Source organism: Petaurus breviceps, unplaced genomic scaffold, assembly GCF_028583685.1.
Source record: "Petaurus breviceps papuanus isolate PSGF00001 unplaced genomic scaffold, PetGlider_PUasm1.0 90881, whole genome shotgun sequence".
NCBI lineage: Eukaryota > Metazoa > Chordata > Mammalia > Diprotodontia > Petauridae > Petaurus > Petaurus breviceps.
In genome coordinates, this window is record NW_027187369.1 from 1,152,017 (window position 1) to 1,171,807 (window position 19,791).

Here is a 19,791-nt window from a genome sequence, read left to right on the forward strand (position 1 = left end):
GAAAGAAAGAAAGAAAGAAAGAAAGAAAGAAAGAAAGAAAGAAAGAAAGAAAGAAAGAAAGAAAGAAAGAAAGAAAGAAAGAAAGAAGGAGAAAGGCAGACATCTTGTTTTTACAGTTGTTTGAATGCTCTCTTTTATTAGACTGTGAGGTCTTTAATAAATGTTTGTTGACTTGAATGATTTCCTAATGGTTATAGTGTCATGATTATAAATTTAGAGATGAACAAAACCCTAGATATTATAAAGTCCAAGACACCCACTTTACAGATAAGTACACTAAAGCCTAAAGAGATGAAATGACTTGTCCAAGGTCATATAACTAGTGATAATCTGAGAGGCAGGATTCAAACCAAGTCTCTCTAACTTCAAATCTGGGACTTCATCTACTATGCTACATGGCCAGAGGCCTAAAAAGACAGAGTGCTAGAAATGTTATAGGTTATCTCTTGAATAATGGAGTTCTTTCTAGTCCTAGTCATCCTTGCCATCCTGGTTCGGGTAGTGTTGTTAATAGACCAACATGTGGTGGTGTAGATATACAGAATAAAATGGTGGGAGTAGTCTCAGACAGAAGGCCCTCTGTAAAGGCTTCTTTTGTAGAAGACACTTGATAAAAGCCTGGAGGCAGAGTATATGCCTTCCTCTGACACTGTCACCGCTCTGGTTTGGGCCTTTATCACCTTACACATAACTAAGGTGGAACCATTGGGGCTCTGTGCTAGGGTGCCAGTGTGTAAATATAAAGTCCCCATATGGGGAGGACAGTTCTTCCTCCTGTATAAGTCTAGACTACCCTCCTTGTTCCTTGAGTCTCTCACCTGGCAGTACTCTGACAGCTTATTCCAAGCATCTCGGTCCTACTCTCTCAGTGAACCTCACTCATGAAGTACAGCCCAGGGGGTGTCTTTTGGGAACAGCATATTCATTCTGACATAGTTGTCAGACTTTCCCTGTACCAATACTGCCATCCCCTTCCCATCAGACCCCTCTGATCACTACTACCACCATCACCATCATTCCCAGCTCCAGTGGAACACTTTCTAGTGACAACTGTCCCAGTATACTGTCCTCTGTCTACGCCCAAGCCTGCATTCCAGGAGAGGGGCTGTTCCCATTTTTTAGGACCTGTTCCTTACACAGAGGCCGAAACAAGATGCCAATCTCCCATTCCCATTTTGAAGGACTCTAATCTACAGAGGGGTCTATCCTCATTAAAAATTTTCAAACCATTGAACATTAGTGTCTGTTAACCAAATGTGGCATGCATGACTAGGCTTCACTTTATGTGCTAAATTTTATTTGGAAAAAGGTGCTTGTCCTTTGGACCCCAAAGGGTATACTTATGGCCCCCTTTCTGTATGAAGATTTTTTTCTGCACCAGCAAGGCAGACATCTCCAAGACCTCAATGCAGACTCTATAAAGTCTTAAGACAAACCTCATGGCATTGAACTCAGCCTATCATTTGCTGGTATCTTGTTTCAAGTGGTTAAAAACCTATGGTGCGTGTGTACAGTGTGAAGGTCAGTCGTGGGCTGTGCAAGGGGGGCCAAGGAGGGGAGAGATCTACATATGGACACTTTGAATTTAATCTAATCATCCTTTGAAGAGCATTTCAGTGGTAAGTGAATGGTGCAGCTGTTGGTAATCAAGCAAGTACTGAGTTCTCTGGAGAAAGAAAGCTATGTGAATGCCTTGCCTCTGAATTTTGTATTCAAGCTGGTCTAAATCAGGTTGAGCTGCTTTTGGAAGGAGGGTATTCTCTAAATGCAAAATATAGTCCTTGGAATGGTTCCTCACAGGCTTGAGCTGGGGAGTGCCATTGTTTTGGGCTCCTTCAGTCTCCTTCCTCCTCCCCTTCCCTTCCTGCTTGGGGTACACCAGGCCCAGGTGGCTTCATATTGCCAATTTGTGGGCCCCTTGCAGATGGAGATCAAGGTCACCCTCCCTACTCATCACTTTCTCTCATGAGACATTTCTTGCCCATGGATGACCAGTACCCATATCTTGGGCTTCTTAACCCTTTTGTGTTAGCAGTCTGGGAAAGCCTATGTATGCTTTTCTCAGAATAATGGATTTCAATGCATAAAATAAAATGCATAGGATTGCACAGGAGACCAATTATGTTGAAAGAGTTATCAAAATAGTTTTTTAAACCAAAATCCTGGACAGCCAGTTAAAATACAATTGGATGAACTCACTTGCAACACCATTCCCCCCATCTCCTCCTCACCCAGAGAGAAGTTGCTGGAGCCTGAATCTTTGTTCTTAGCCTCCCATGAAATGGCAAAAAGCCTGGTCTTCCTCTTTTTCTAATTTTGCTGCAGCTTCATTTCCATCCTCTGCTTCCAACAAATTGGAGGCATTTGAAAATCTTGTCTAGGCCGCTTCGATGGGCCGCTAAAGGACAATTGTGCCCAGGGTTGTGATTAAGGGGCATGGCTGTTCTCAGACAGGAGGAAATACGGGCAGGTTGCAGAATATAATTTCTTATGAAGAATCATGAATACATAGAATGTTGGGGCCAGAATAATAACAGCAACAATAATAATTAGAAAGGGAAGGTGGGATGGGAGGGAAGAAATAAACATTTATTAAGGACCTATTATGTTCCAGGCACCAAGCTAACAACTTTACAAATATTATTCCATTTGATGCTCACAACAACACTGTGAGGTAGGCGCTATTTATATCTTCATTTTACATTTGAGGAAACTGAGTCAGGTAAAGGTTAAGTAACTTGATTGATATTACAAAGCTAGTATCTGAGGCAGGATTTGAACTCAGGTTTTCCTGATTTCAGGACCAGTGTGGTCTGTGTTCCCTACTTGCCTCTATAACAGCTAGACAGAAGTCTATTGAGAGTGAAATTGTGGGCTTGCTGAGTGTGGGAAAGATTGGAAACTGGTTATGGGAATTCCAAGAGAAACTCGACAAGGAAGGAGGCCAAGGATTGTTCAGCAGCTACAAGGGACTCATTGAGGCTCAAGGCCTTGAATTGGTAATGGACTTAATCCATGCCATAGGAATGGTGCCTGCCTGTTCAATGCCACACTAGGGAGCCTTGAGCTGCTCTCAATGTCCCATCCCCCCAACGAGGCTGTTGGGCTCACTGAGGGCTAGGACCCTGGCTTCTCCCTCCATCATAACTTCCTCAATGTAGCATGTGCTCTATCAATTCCTGCTGCTTCTGCTTCAGTTACTGGGCAAGCTCTGACCCTGGCCTCTGCTTAGCTTAGTGTGAAGACAAGAGATACAGATGAGTTTCTCTTTATGAATGATATCATTGTCAGAAGTGTTCAATGCAGCATAAATACTAAGGGCACAAGAGAAGGAGATGTTTTCCAACCAAAGGACAAAGATTAGGAAGGGACATGAGCAACTCTCACATTTCCACGTGTGGATGAGCTGCAACAGTCTCTCATCAATCAAGATTCATTTATTAAGCACCTACTGTTTGCCAGGCATTGAGCTAGCTTTGGGAGAAACAAAGTAAAAAGGAAACAGTCTAGTTTCTGCCCTCAAGAGACTTATGTTAGACTAGGGGAGCCTACCATTCACCCCCCACTCCAGCCAACTACCCCACCCCACTAGCAAGTTAATCCGACCACTTCCAACAAAAAGAAAATTCTGTGCAAGGGCTAGTTTATTTTTGCTGAGTCAACTAGACGTCAAAATGACTGAAGTGTTAGACTGGGAGTCAGGATGATCTGAGTTTGAATCCTCCCTCAGACACACAATGGCTATGTGACCTCAGACAAGTCACTAAACCTCTTTCAGTCTCAGTTTCTCCATCTGTAAAACAGGGCTAACAAGAACACCTACTTCACAAGGTTGTTGTTTGAATCAAATGAGCCTTATATACAGAAAGTACTTTGTAAACTTAAATGTTCCATAGAAATTTTAGCTCTCGTTACTGTCATTGTCTCCCAAGACCCCTATCTGGCACATAGAAGAAGCTCGAGAGGTATCTGCTGATTATTTAGGCATCAGCCTAAGCAAAGCCAATTCAATCCACAAACATTTATCCAGGCCTACTGTGTTCCAGACATGATGCTGAGGTCAGAAGACAATTCAGAAGGGAGAATTGTATCTAAGACACCCCAAAACCATTCTGAAGGCTACAGAGGCTCCTTGCATTACCCAGTATTTTGAATCCTCCATGGCATCAGTATTCTTCCCCACCTCCCCATCCTGTTCATCTCTGCATGTGTGTGTGAGACTGTGAGGTGCTTGTCGAACCCCTGCCTAGAACTCGGCCTTGTGGATGGGAGAGTAGCCTCAGGCTGTGTCCTCAGACAGCCATAGTGGGTCGATGGGCCCATTGCTTATGGGGAGAAGACAATTCCAGCTGCTGCATTTCTCCAGATTCACAGATCTAATTCCAAAGTAGCAGCTGCACTGCAGTCCATGAAATATTGACATTGTTTCTCTCTAAATTATATACATTATTTACCATATCACCTATTAAATATTTACTGTGTTTCTAACTGTGCCATATACTGCTCTCCACTGCTCTCACTTCCTTTAGAAATAAACGACAGAAAAGTCCTGCCGAAGCCTGACTTGGGTAGCTATGACAAGGAAGAAAATTTAACTCTGTGTGGTAGAGAGGAAAGAGGATTGGACTTGGGGCCAGAAAACTTGGGTTCAAATCTCCTTTCTAATATACACGATCCAAGTGACCCTTCTGTGACCCTCAAGTCTTCTTATCTGTAAAATGGATATAGTAATATATTCACTGCCTACCTCACAGGGTTATTGCAAAGTTAGTGCTCTGTAAGCCTTAAAGTGCTAGAGGAATGAACAATACTGAAGAAGAATCAGAAAAAGCTAGTGAGAGAAGGCTACCACAACAAAGAAAATCACAGCACCAAGGTTCATAGTTTCTTACAGTTTACTTTGTCAATCATTATCTCATTTGAATCTCACAGAAGCCTTAGTGAGGTAAGTAAAGCCAGGGTTTTACAGAAAAGTAAACTGAGTATTGGAGAGGTTAAGTGATTTTGATGCTTACTACCTGTGTGAAATTAAACAAGGCACCTATCTTCCCAGTCCTCATAAGGGTGATCTCTGAGCTCCCTTCCAGCTACAGATTTCTGATGTGTGACCTTAGCTAAGTAACTTCCTTTCCTTTGGCCTTATACATATGAGGATTCTACCTAAAGTACAAATTAGAAATCAAAGGCATTCGAATTTTTTTTTTCAAACTTTTCCCAACACATCATGTATCTTTTTTGGCTCAGTCATGCTGATCATGTCTCGCACTTCCTTTAGGGTTTTCAAATTCCACTGCTAAGACAGACTAATAAAAATCGCACAGAAGCCTGACTGTGATGTCTTTGCTCTTCCTTGTACAGTGGAAAGAATTCCGGAATGAGAATCAGGGTAACTGGGTTCCCATACTGACTTGGCCACCAAACAGCTGTGTGACCTTGGACTCCCCTCTCTGAGACGTGGTGAAGGCAATCAGGGTCCTTTCCATTCAGACCACTTTATAACTTTACAGACATTAGTAACTTGAATTGCCCTTATTTTAAATGCCTCTCATTAGTGAAGAGGGAAATTCCATTGTATATTCAATATTTTCTATATAATCTAAAGATTAATACTCCATGGAAAGGGCCCATTATTAAGGATCAAATGACTAATCACCATGGAAAACTGAGGTATCCTTCAGCTATAAGCAAGGCAAGGAAATCCACTGGAAGCTTCTCTCTCTCCTTTCTTCCCTCCTTCCTTTGTTATGAAACCATGAATTTTGATTATATACAACATGTTTTTAAAGTGTATATATGTATATATATGAATAAATTTAACATGGTAGTACCAACACCATCTTGCTTGTCTCTGTCCCCTTCCTAATTTCCTTCTGCTCTCTCCTGTATATTTTTTAAATGTTTTATTGATGCTTCTTTTTTGTGGCATCACTGTCACTATTTTTCTATTTTCCCACTCCAATAAAAGGCATTTGAGACATTAAGACTATGGGAATTTAACAAAGAAAAACAGGACTATATAACTACACCCATTTAAGCCAATGGTATTCAACCTGGGCAGGACCAGCCCTGAATCAGAGTGATAAGTAAGCCCAACTCGTTTCTGGTGCCCTGAGCGACCTTCCTGGGAGGTAGATGCTATCATTAGCCTCATTTTACAGTTGAGGAAATTGAGGGAGACAAAGGCTAAGTGCTCTGCTCAAGGTAACATGGTTAGTAAGTGTCTGGGGCTGTAATCGAACTCAGATCTTCCTGACTCCTGGACATGCACACAATGCATAGTACCACTTAGCTGCCTGTAGGAGCATTTCCATTCTAAACCTTCTGTTGTGTTGTGGAATGAAAGGCTTCCTCACCCATGAAAAGAATTTCTGGTATCAGTGAGCAGAAGGTAGACACATTAAGAAAAATAGAGCTGTGTCTAGGACTACTGGGAAAGTATTTGGCTCTCTATACTCCGCTGTGGTCAAACCACATCTGCTGGTCAGGCTGGGGTGCCACAATTTAGGAGGTCAATGATAAGCTGCAAAGTGGCCAGAAGAGAGCAACCAGCATGGTAAAGGGTGGGAGTTCCTGCCATGAAGATCAGGTGAAGGAAATGAAGATATTCTGCCTGGAGAAGAAGATTCAGAAAGTGAATGACAGATACCTAAGTATGTGGAGGGCTATAATAAAGAAGAGGAATTAGGCTAGCTCCAGTTGGTCCCAAAGGGCATAATTAGGAACAATGAGTAGATGCTGAAAATGTAGAAGACTAAGCCTTGATGCAAGAAAAAAATCCCCTAACCAACAGAACTGTCCCCAAATGGCATGGGCTGCCATTGGGTTTCTCCTTGCCATAGGTCTCACCATAGAGTCTGGATGACTACTTTAAATGAATATTATAGAACAGCTTCCCATTCAGGTATGGATTGGACAAACTGACCCTTAAGACTCCCCCCAAATCAGAGATTCCGTGAATTCTCTGCTTCACCAATCTGGGGGTTAAAGGAGCCCTTGTCTGCCTCCAAACCCTCCCTGAAATTCTAGATGATGTGTAAAGCTAGCCTTGCCCCTCTTTATATGAAATCAGAAGTGAACAACATGGCTCCATCACACACTCCAAATATTTCCCTCCTCATCTGGGCAGTAAAGATGAGGCACAGCCAAGGCCGTCAGGTTCTCAAAGGTTAATTTCAGTTGTTGCGCTAAGTACTCTTATTTGCAATCACTGTGATTTTGATGGCAAAATTTATGCAAACATATTTACCTCAAAATACATGTGACTTATGTGTAGCAATTAAGTTCCTAAGGTTCCAATTTGTTTCATACCCAGATGTGGTTTAAAATTCTTGTAAAGCCCCTTGAACCCCCAAATCTAAAGGCTTCTTCAAACAAGCTTCATTTTCAAGAAAGCTAAGGCGCATATTTGGATTCCTAAGGGAAGGGGGTGCAGGTTTAATTTAGAAATGACCCTAAAATGAACAAATGTTAGAACTAAGACCCAGTCATGAAATCTTCATGTGTTCCATTTATACTTCCTGAAAAAAAATGCACTAGTTTTCAGGATGACAGAATCTCAGAGTCCATTGGAAATTCAGGGAACATCTACTCCAACTAGTATCTACAAAAGGGTATTCTCTATAACATACCCAAGTCCAAGCCTCTGCCTGAAGATAGCTAGAGGAGTCCTCCAGAAACAGCCCATTCCAAAGGCTGATGGTAGTTCAGGGGAACTCTAGAGCTATAGTCCTACTATTATGCTAGGATGTGATAAGAGAACAATTAGTAGTATACTTTGGCTGAAATACAGGAAATGTATAGGAGAGTAGGCTGAAGTAAGTCAGAAAGGTACAATGGATCATGGAGGGCCTTGCATATCAGACTAAGATGTTTTAAATTTGATCCATGAGGTAACAGGTAGATGGCTACAGAAAATATTTAAATAGGGGAGTAATATGGTCAGCTGGTGTCTTAGGAAGATTCTTCAGGTAGTTACTTGAATGATCAATTGGAAGAAGAGTGGCTGGAAGCAGGAGAGAAATTAGGCCATTGTGTGAGTGGCAATGGGAGGCTAAATGAAGGTAGAAGGCCTAAGAGTAGAGAGGAGGAAGGCAAGAAATGGCCTATTTCTATCCTTCGGGTTTAATGAGGCCTTAATTCTGAGTCTTCCCTAATGGGACGGGGAGTCATTCTCCACAGGTTTCTGCCTCAGGCCAATTTTGTGCTTAACTGTAGAAACTGCTGAAAGGTTTAGCTGTCATCTGAGCTCAATGACCCATTGGGAGTAGCTATCATCTCACTGGATGGTAGACCAGGTTAGGGTAGGGGGAGAAAAGCTCCAGGGCTTGAGATGTAACTCTGCCCTCATCCAGTCACGCTGTACCACCCCCATGACTCCCCTAGAACAGTTGGCCTCTTGGAAGAGTTCATTCTGAATCCAGGTACAGCAACCAAACTCTGAACCTCCAACCAGGAGATGTCACTATAATTTTCCATACTTCAAACTAAACCCAAATCCATTCCACTCTATGAAATTTGATGAAACATCTCGAGCTGGAATGAAAACTTCTTGGAAAAGGAGCATAGGATCAGAGAAGGAGACTGGGCAGGGTCCTCAGAGGTCACCTAATCCAAACGTCTTGATTCACAGGAGAGAAAACTGAGGCCCAAGGGAGTTCAAGTGATTGGCTCAAGGCCACAAATAGTTATAGACAAGAGCTGCCATGTCAGTCACAGGCCATGGACATTCCCTCAAAACAGGAATCAGTGACCCATCAAGAGGAAGTGATTAGCCCAAGGTCACAGAGGTTATAAGTTTCAGAAGTACAATTTGGACACAGGCTCTCTTCTTTCTCCTGTGCCACACTTCCTTTTGAATCAGAAGAAAACTTTGGACTCAGCTAGTATTTCCCAGTCCTTCTTTGAAGCAATTCCCCAATTCATTGCTCAGATTTCATCAGGGACTCATCAGTGTCAAGCATTCATAATAAAGGGTCACTAAGATTCAGCAGCCCCAGTGAAGGAGAATTTGGATTCTGCAGACAATACATGATCAGCTGATTTCTACATTTCCTATCTTCTAGGGCCTTTATGGAAATGGTGCCTGTTTTCTGAATCTCATCTTTATGGTCTACTGCTGGATATCATAGACAAAAGGCAATGGCCAGCTCTCTTTAAAAAAAAAAATCATTTTTCTTGTGCTCCATTACCATGTAAGAAATCTACTCAGGGTACTCTTTCAAAAGGCAATTTCCAACCCCTTTTCCTAGATTGTCATAATTTAAGAATTCAATATGAAGATGGCAACAAGAATAAAAATATCATAAAGGGGATTACACCAGAATTCACAGAAGCCCAAGAGTGACCCATTAATTCACTAAGAATAAATGGATTTTAGGGGAAAAACTGGAATTAAATGTTATTTAACAGTGTAAGAATGGGTCGGTTGCACCAAAGAAAGAAAACAACATTGGTTGGCATTCGACCAATTCCAAGGCCTTCCTTGGAGGCTCAGCTCTCTTTGCACATCAATGGAAGAATAAGTATTTGAGACATGAAGTCACTTCTTGGCAGACGTGGGAAAAGGCACCAAATGGTCTCTGTCTTTGCCTTGATCAACTGTGAAATGAAAACCTCCTACTTAAATCACTTTGACTGCAGCCTAATGCATCTTCCCCAAGCCTGGTGGAGAATAAGCCACAATGCTCTATGGCCTAGAGAAGTTTCCCTTTATTACAAAAAACCCAGTCACTCAGGTCTCTACTCTCAGGTCGTCAAGCCTCCAGGGCTCAGGTGGAAGAATAAGGCATTCCACCTTCCTGGGGACTGCCTGCTCTCTGCAGTATCATTCTTGATTCCCAACTCTACACCTCCTTTCCTGTGTGACCTTGGGCAAATCCTGTCCTCTCTTGGCTTCTGTTTCCCAATCTTTGAGATGACAGTGCTGTGCAAGGCGATCCCTTATGTCCCCTGCCAGCTTTGATATTCCAATTTTCCTATTTTTCAGAACTGATTGGTGGTTATATGAATTTGAATCACAACCTTACAACTGTTGACCCTCTCCATCTTCTAAAAAAATCTGGTAGTGGAATGTGAAATTCTGGGCTCCCAAATAAAATGTTGCAAGAATGCTCATATCCCATCTGCCTATAGTTGGTTCTGAAATCTTGTGACCTAAGAACCCTCTAAGGCACACATGTCCCCAAAATACATAATCACAGAATGTCAGAGATTAACTAATCCAAACACTTATAGGATCCTAAATGTGGAACTGAAGAGGACTTCATAGGCCATTTAGTCTAACAACCGTCCCAGTTTACAGATGAAGAAACTGAGGTGAAATGACTTACCTGACATCATAAAAGGGGTCCTAAATCTGAAGCAAAAAGGGACCTCAGTGATCATCCAGTCCAAACTTTTCTTGCTGGACAGAGATTACCTTTGATATCTTGTATGTGAGGAATCTAAGTTCCAGCAAGGTGAAGAGCTTTGCCCAAAGTCACACAAGTAGGAAGCATCAGAGGAAAGACTGGCCAGCAGGATTTTAGGAACTCCTCCAGAAAGGAGTTGCAGACTCCTGAAATGCAGCTGGTCCCTCAGGCTAATGAGTATTGCCCCATTGAACCTATATGAGACCTCCAACTCCAGAGCTAAGGCTCTTTCCACTGTGCCATGCTGCCTCCCATATTTTTTTTTTGCTTTTTGGAGGGGAGAGGGCAGGGCAATTGGGTTTAAGTGACTTGCCCAAGGTCACATGGCTAGTAAGTGTGTCACCTCCCATATTTTGCAAAGGAGGAAACTGAGGCTCAGAAGGGAAGGAACTTTCCCAAGGAGTAGAGCTATAATTTAAACTCTGATTCTACTTTATTTCTATTTTGTCAAAAGGCACCACATCAGAAACTTGAATATCATTTACTCCTCTGCATTAAGTCATTGAATGCCCCCTACTAAAATGTAAATGTTATCCAGGAATGGGGGAATCAATGAAAGTCAGCATCTATGATAATCTCTCTAGCTCCAAGGGTCTTGTCCAATAAACTCCTGGAACACTGGAGGGACCTAGAAAAAGTCACTTAAACCTGCCTGGGTGGAAGGGTCATGGCAGTTCCTCTCAGGAACAAGTTGCTACCCAGAAAGAAGGTGACTGCATATGAGGAGGCCTGGGCTTCCAGGAGGCATCATCAGGGTATTCTCCTTAAAAAGAGGGTGTCAGAAAAAAAGAAAATGACAAATGTCAGAGAAGATGTGGGAAAATGGGAACACTAATGCATTGTTGGTAGAGTTGTGAATTAATCCAACCGTTCTGGAGAGCAATCTGGAACTATGCCCAAAGGGCTATAAAACTGTGCATACCCTTTGACCCAGCAATACCACTACTCAGTCTGAATCCCAAACAGATAAAAACAAGCAAAAGGATCTAAATATACAAAAATATTTATAGTAGCTCTTTTTGTGGTAACAAAAAATTGGAAATTGAGGAGATGCTCATCAACTGAGGAATGGTTGAAAAAGTTACAATATATGAATGTAATGGAATACCATTGTTCGATAAGAAATGATGAGCAAATGGACTTCAGAAAAACCGGAAAGACTTGTACAAACTGATGCAGAGTGAAATGAGAAGAAACAGGAAAACACTGTACTCGGTATCAGCAACTTCATGTGATAATCAGCTATGAATGACTCAGCTTTTCTCAGTAACACAGTGATCCAAGACAAGTACAAAGGACGCATGAAGGGAAATGCTATCCATATCCAGATAAAGAACTGATAGACTCTGAATGCAGATTGAAGCATATTTTTTAACTTTATTCTTTCTCATGGTTTTCCCCCCTTTTGATCTGTTTCTTCTTCCACAACTGTGATGAATATGGAAATGTTTTACATGAAAACATATGTATAAACTATATCAAACTACCTACCATATTCAGAAGAGGAGAGGGGAGGGAGAAAAATTTGCATATCTGTCAGCTACATTCAAGTTGTGCTCTCATTTTAAGGGGGAATGAATCATGTCAAATACTAAAGGAACATAGGCAAAACCTGTTTCAAAAAATCCCAATTATCTTCAGGGCTTAAAAAACAAATAAGAATAGGGACCCTGCATCTGGGATTTTAGGAGCTCCCCCAGAAAGGAGCTGTAGACTGAGGCTACTTAGTATTGCCCCAATGAACTTATGTGATCCATCTCTAGAATCTCACAATACAGAGTGGAGACATTTCAACAAGGTCAGTTGTTAAGTGAATTTCAGTAAAATAGAGTCCTACCCTCCTCCCACCTTGGGCACATGCACACACACAGTGACTTCCAACCAAAACAGTTTTCCCATTTGTGGAAGGGAATAAGTTCAACTGAAAACTTGATTGAGATGAGAATTAATCTGATCGCCAAGTCTATGGCTTTCTAGGTGCCATAGAACCAGGAGTGAGGCAATACCCAAAGAACTTCAGAACACTTTCAGAAGCCTGGATATCCTTTTTTGCTCACTAAAGTCTGACATAGGCAGAGCAAAGAGATGAGGGAAGAGCTCAGGTGTTGTTAAGAATGTTGTGCTCTTCATTTGGAACTCTGCCCAAAGGGCTATAAAACTGTGCCTACCTTTTGATCCAGCAATACCACTGCTAGGTCTGTATCCCAAAGAGATCATAAAAAAGGAAAAGGATCCACATGTATAAAAATGTTTATAGCAGCTCTTTTGTGGTGGCAAAGAATTGGAAATTGAGGGTATGCCCATCAATTGGGGAATGGCTGAACAAGTTGTGGTATATGAATGTAATGGAATGCTGTTGTTCCAAAAGAAATAATGAACAGTTATTTGATGATATAATGAACAGGATTTCAGAAAAACCTGGAAAGAACTACATGAGCTGATGCTGAGTGAAGTGAGCAGAACCAGAAGAACATTGTAACATCACAGCAACATTGTGCGATGACCAAGTTTGATGGATTTAGCTCTTTTCAGCAATGCAGTGGCCTAAAATAATTCCCAAAGATTCATGATGGAAAATGGTATCTACATCCAGAGAAAGAACTATGAAGTTTGAATTCAGATCAAAGCATATTGTTTTCTCTTTTTCGTTTGTTTTTTCTCTCTTGTAGTTTTTCCCTTTTTTCTGATTCTTCTTTCACGGCATGACTAATATGTTTAATATTATTGTACATCTATAACCCATACCAGATTGCTTGTTGTCTTGAGGAGGGGAGAGGGAGTGGAGGGAGGGAGAAAAAATTTGGAACTCAAAATCTTATAAAAGTGAATTTTGAAAAAAATTAAATATATATTAAAAAGAGGATGCCAGGAAAGGAAAGACCATAGAGTCAAGGGACAGAACAAATTTTTACTACTTCTTAATTCTCTTCCTAGAAATGCTCCTGGAGCTGCTGGAAGAGAATTCTTTCAGGAGCCTCCTGACATTCAGAGGTCAAAATTGCAGGAGTAATAAGACCAAACCTGTGACATTTTTTTTAATTTGGTATTTTCAGATAATGGGGTATAGAAATACATCTTGCCCTACAAGAAAGTAAGGGGGGTTGGGGGATATAAGAGAGGGAAGATTGAAGAAAGGGATATTCAATATGCTTGCCAGCTTGGGATGGGGGTAGGGGAGAGATGGAGAGAAAATATGTAACACAAAATCTTGTGGAAATGAATGTTCAAAAGTAAAAATAAATAAATAAATTGGTTACCAAAAAATGGTATTTTTATATTGCTTCCATTCCCAATACATCCCCACCCATACTCCTTCCCGAGAACAATCCCTTATTACAAAGGGAGAAAGAAATTCAGCAGATCTAACACATCAAAGAAGTATGATAATTTATGCACTGTTCCCTATCTACAGTCCCCCACCTCTATGCTTGTAAGCCAAGCTTGGTCATCTTGATTTCCCAGTATTCAATTGAAATTGTTTTGTGTTATTGTTCTTTCTTCCTCCATGGTTGTAGTCACTGTGTATTGTTTTTCTCTTGTTTACCTTACTCTGAAATCAGTTCATACAAGTCTAATCATGTCATTCTGAAATCTTCATATTCATCATTTCTGATGGCACACTGATATTTCATTACATTCATGTACTATAATTCATTCAGCCATTCCCCAATTGATGGATATCTACTTTGTTTCCAGTTTTTACTACCACAAAAAATATTGTGATAAATATTTTGGTGTATATGAGACCTGAATTGGGAGAGTAATGCATTCATCCTTTAGCCCTGGGCCAAGCTCACAAACATTCATGTGTTGTTTTTTTTTATTTAAATTTTTAAAAATTCTTTTCATTCATATTTTTTGAAGCAATCCATTGGGCCAGTGGAATCTGTGACAATCTATATTGGGTACCAGTAAGGTAACAGGGCATTTTAACCATGGAAAATCTGTTCTATAAAAGTGCTCACAACTCAAGTGGCTTTAAGTTTTGGGTAGTTGTCTATTTGCTCAATTTCTAGCCAAATCTTGAGGAAGAGAAACAAAGCTGCTGTCATTTGATTATATATTCATTTGAGCTAGGGACAAAAAAAAACTATTTGATATGACTGAAGCTGTAAGCAGCTCCAATGGACCCAGGCTCTAAATTTGAGGCTTACTGAATTAACAAAGTAGGTGGCAACCTGAAATCCCAAACAAAAAGCAGGATTCATTTATTAGTGAAGTTGCGTGGGGTAGCCTAGTTCCATGAGACATTTTGAAAAGCCAGACAAAAGGAACTAAGTTTTAGAAACTATGAGTACAAATCAGGCATTGGAGAAATTCCAATGAACCCGAGAAGGACAAATTGGGGGTTAATTGCATTTTTATCATAATCCAGAAGTAACCATTTCTGCCATATCTCTATTGGCAAGGGATCTGAAAAGGGCACCAGCCATATTTTCTCCTCCTCTGAGGTTACCTGTAGCCAGCCTAAAGAAACAGAGCAAGGGGAGGCTAGGTGGCATAGTAATAGAGCACCGGCACTGGAGTCAGGAGGACCTGAGTTCAAATCCAGCCTCAGACACTTGGCACAAAGACTAGCCATGTGACCTTGGGCAAGTCACTTAACCCCAATTGCCCCCCCAAAAAAAAAAGAAAAAAAGAAACAGAGCTAGTCTAGGAGTCTGAGATGGTGTTTCCTAAATTGGCTATCATACTGCAATTGTTTGCATGAATAGGAAAGGGAGAAAGACAGCCAGATAAATCCTCCCTCTGGATAAAAAGTGGGTTTCCTAGGAGTTTGGTTACATGTGTGACTTCTCTGTGTTCCTGAGTCTGAATTTCTTTTACCTTTCGTGTCATATGTGTTCCTTGTTGGAAAGTCTTTTTATAGCAAAGTCTATAGGTCTAATCTTGTAGCAGGATGCTCTGAAAACTGCCTGAGGTTTTCTACCCAGAGTTGACCAAAGGGTTGGATGATAATGACAGTGTCACAATGGCAGTAAGAACAACATTTTTACGATCATTAAACATATTTCCACATCAGTCGTGTTTTGAAAAAAGAATCAGAACAAAAGGGGAAAACCAAGAGAAAAAGAGAGAGAACATTATATGCTTCAATGGGCTTTCAGACTCCAGTTCTTTCTCTGAATGTGGATGACCTTTTCCATCATGAGTCATTTGGAATGGTCTTAGATCACTGAATTGCTGAGGGGAGCTGAGTCTATCAAAGTTGATCATGGCACAATGTTGCTGTTACTATATACAGTGTTCTCCTGGTTCTGCTCACTTCACTCAGCATCAGCTCATGCAAGTCTTTCCAGATTATTCTAAAGTCCACTTGCTCATCATTTCTTATAGCATAATAGCATTCCATTACATTCACATACCACAACTTGTTCAGCCATTCCCCAATTGATGGGCATACCCTCAATTTCCAATTCTTTGCCACCACAAAAAGAGCTGCTATCAATATTTTTATACATGTGAATCCTTTTCCTCTTTTATGATCTCTTTGGGATACAGACCTAGCAGTGGTATTGCTGGATCAAAAGGTAGGCACAGTTTTATAGCCCTTTGGGCAGAGTTCCAAATGAAGAGCACAACATTCTTAACAACACCTGAGCTCTTCCCTCATCTCTTTGCTCTGCCTATGTCAGACTTTAGTGAGCAAAGAAGGATATCCAGGCTTCTGAAAGTGCTCTGAAATTCTTTGGGTGTTGCCTCACTCCTGGTTCTATGGCACCTAGAAAGCCATAGACTTGGCGATCAGATTAATTCTCATTTCAATCAAGTTTTCAGTTGAACTTATTCCCTTCCACAAATGGGAAAACTGTTTTGGTTGGAAGTCACTGTGTGTGTGCATGTGCCCAAGGTGGGAGGAGGGTAGGACTCTATTTTACTGAAATTCACTTAACAACTGACCTTGTTGAAATGTCTCCACTCTGTACTGTGAGATTCTAGAGATGGATCACATAAGTTCATTGGGGCAATACTATTTAGCCTGAGTCTACATCTCCTTTCTGCGGGGAGCTCCTAAAATCCCACTGTCCAGAATGCTGCAGGCACCCTATTCTTGTTTGTTTTTTAAGCCCTGAAGATATTTGGGATTTTTCCAAACAGGTTTTACCCGTTCTAATATTTGACATGATACATTCCTCCTTACAATGAGAACACAACTTGATTGTAGCTGATAGATATTAACAAAGATTTCTGATTCTTTCCTGATACCTCCCCAGATGGAAAGTTTTCTCATCTGTTAAATGGGAACAATATGATATATACTACCTATCCCCAAGGGAATGCTGGGAGGAAAAAAGCTTTGTAAACCTTAAAGTGGTTGAGAAAAGGGAGCTCTGATTATTCTTATGTAATGTACAATCCATTCTCTGGGTTTCATGTGGATCTAGTTCAAACTTGGGGCAGCTCTCCTGAAAAACATTTTCTCTTTGGCTCATTTTGCCCTCAAACTCCAGAGTTTCCAACACAGATTGACTTGTCTAGGTCTTTTATGATGCAGGTTTAAGGATTCTCAATGTCCATATAAATACTCAAAAGAAGCAAACATACTGAATACAGAACATACTTTCTTTTACCCAAAAGAACATGCAGAAAACAGTCAAAAGACTTCAAATAGCCCAAAAATATTCAACATAATTCTACCTCAGTCTCTGGGGAGTCCCACCTATTTCCCCCAGAGTTGGCTAGGTGGTGCAATGGATAGTATGCTGATCCTGGAGTCAAGACCTGACTCTAGAACTCAAGAAGACCTGAGTTCAAATTTCACCTCAGACACTTAATAGTTGTATAATCCCAGGAAAGACACTCCTATCTACCTCAGTTTTATCAACTTTAAAATGTAGATAATAATAGAATCTATCTTTCAGGACTCTTGTGAGGATCAAAAAGATAATATTTGTAAAAGTACTAAGCACAGTGCCTGGCACATAGTAGGGGCTGAATGAATGCTTATCTCCTTCTCTTTCTCCTTCCTCTCTCTAGTATCTCAATGAGTCCTACTTTCTACTGTAGGGACCTAGATAGGTCTTAGGCATTCTAGTGCTACCCTAAATCAGGCTTCTCCCCAGCAGAAAAGCATCTTGGGATTGTCCTTTCCTACCTGCACACATTAATAGTGGGGGGGGGGCAAAGTTGGGGTCTTTTGAACCTCCATTTCATGACAGTCTATTCCAGCTCTTGGAGTCACTTGCACACTCCTCTCAAAGAGATTGGTGATGCCCAGAAACTCTCTCCTTTTCCCAAAAGTCTGGGTGTCTGAACTCTTCTTGAACTCAACATTGTCAAGGAAATCCTCTCTCCTCTTTCCAAGAGGCAGGGGGTGCTTAAGAACTCTCTTCCAAAAGCATATGTAATTCTCATTTGTGTGAGCCCCAAGGCAGCCATTAATGACTATGTAAGAATAGATTACAGGAATCCTACCTCCAGCACTCTACAGGACCCAGGGCTACTAGGCTTTATTGCTGTTGGATATGTGCTGCAGAAAGGAGAAAAGGTCAAAGGACTCTGCAGCTAGTCCCCTGTTATAAGCTAGCACAGAGGTGTGCCTAGGATCCTAAACAGCCCCACCATCTAATTCATCCCCATTCATTCTACAGCAGCCCATGCCAATCACTTCATGATCAATGAGATGTAGTCAAAGTCTCAAATGAAGGCTGAACACATTCTAAGTCCATCAAATTGATCAGAAAATGCCTTTGATCAACCCCCTAGTCTTATTTCTTGCTAGATGGTTTATAGACTCTTAAGAACCATAGAATCCTCTGAAAAGCTGAGTGTGTAACTGAGGGTAGAAAATTGGAGGTAGGTGGGGCAGGGGAGAGCTCAGAAGAGAACTCACTGTATCAGTCTAGAGGAGAGTCCATAGTGAATGAGTTCTCAAGACAATGGTGCTTTTGAAAACCATAAGTAGTTGTTTTCCATGCCCTAGTCTCAAAGCACTAGGGAGATTTTCTTCATGGCCTTGGGGATAGTGGCTGGACTGCTGTGCAAGAGATGTGTCCCCACTCAGGCGCTGAGGTCTACTTTAAATTTTTTATCATCTGTATTAGGTTGGCTTTAGTTATCTTATCATCTCATAAATAATTGCTAGCCTTACTTATTTTGCAGTGGGATCTTCTGGCTGGGGCTATTGCTGAGGTTTTTTCAGCCTCACAAATTTTCGTTGCTGGTCTCATTCCCCACAGTGCTAAACTACCATTTATGTTTATGGAGACCCAGCCTCCACTTCCAAACACATTTCAAATTCAAGCTTGCGTTTTATAGCCCAAGATTTTTCATTTCCACTGCAGCATCTTCTAACCTTTGGAGATTATGAACGGAAGCAAATGCAACTTGCAACTTGGATTTTTTTTTGTTATATTAAAAAGTCATTGTTAATGCTTAATTACACACTAGTATTTCACTGCATCAGGGTCTCTTTGCCTCCCTGATTCTCAGTATCTACATCTGAAAAATGAGGACATCAGACTAGATAACCTGTGAGGTCCCCTCTCCTTCTACAAGCCTATGAGAGACCTTGGACAAGCCACTTCCCCCACCTTGGCCTCAGTTTCCTCTTCTGTAAAATTGGAGGGCTTGAGCAGAGGGCCTCTGAGCTTCCTTCCAGCTCTGGATCTGTAATTATTTGTATGGCCTTGGGGTAGTCCCTTAATTTCCATGGGCCTCAGTCTTCTCATCTGTAAAATGAGGGGGTTGAACTAGATTTCCGATGTCCCTCCTAACTTTAGATCTAGGATCCTAGCTATCTTATGTGTGACTTTAGACTTTCACCTTAGACTTTTCTTGGGCCTCATTTTTCCTCTCTGTAAAATGAGACCATTGGATTAAATGACATAGAAGTTCTCTTCTTCCTCTAAACCTGTTATCTTATAATCTCATCGATGCAGTTATTCTTCTTATTATTGAAGATGGCAGCCCATTCATGCTTCCTCATCTTATCCAATCCTTATCTGTGTTTTTTCATAGGTCCCCCAGGAAGGATACTCCCAACATGATGGAGGCCTTTCTGTAAGTCTTTTTTTTAATATTTTTAGAGTATCAGTGGAACACCCTCAAAATGTGCCATTTCACAGGTCACAAATAAATGTTTCTTGATTTGAATTGAACTGAACTGATATGCTAGGGGGAAAATATCCCTCCTAAACTCATAGAATCTTATAGGTGAATAAAACCTCATTAATCATCAAGTTCAGTAGTGTCAAACTCTAATAGAAAGGGATCCTTTCCTGCTTCCTAGTGACTTCAAAAACCACAAGTTAACATTATCTATATTGCGTTGTATTTTAGTTTATCTTGTTAAACATTTCCTATTTACATTTTAATCTGGTTCAGGCAGCACTGAGGAGTTTTGCTGGCCACAGGCAGCTGGTAGGCTTCAAGTTTGATA

The 19,791-nt window shown here is 41.0% G+C and overlaps 1 long non-coding RNA gene across 2 annotated transcripts in view; it reads right to left on the minus strand.

Moving 5' to 3' along the window:
* Window positions 1-19,791, minus strand: part of LOC138150590 (uncharacterized) — a 465,078-nt gene that overhangs the window by 142,739 nt on the left and 302,548 nt on the right. The window lies entirely within an intron of this gene.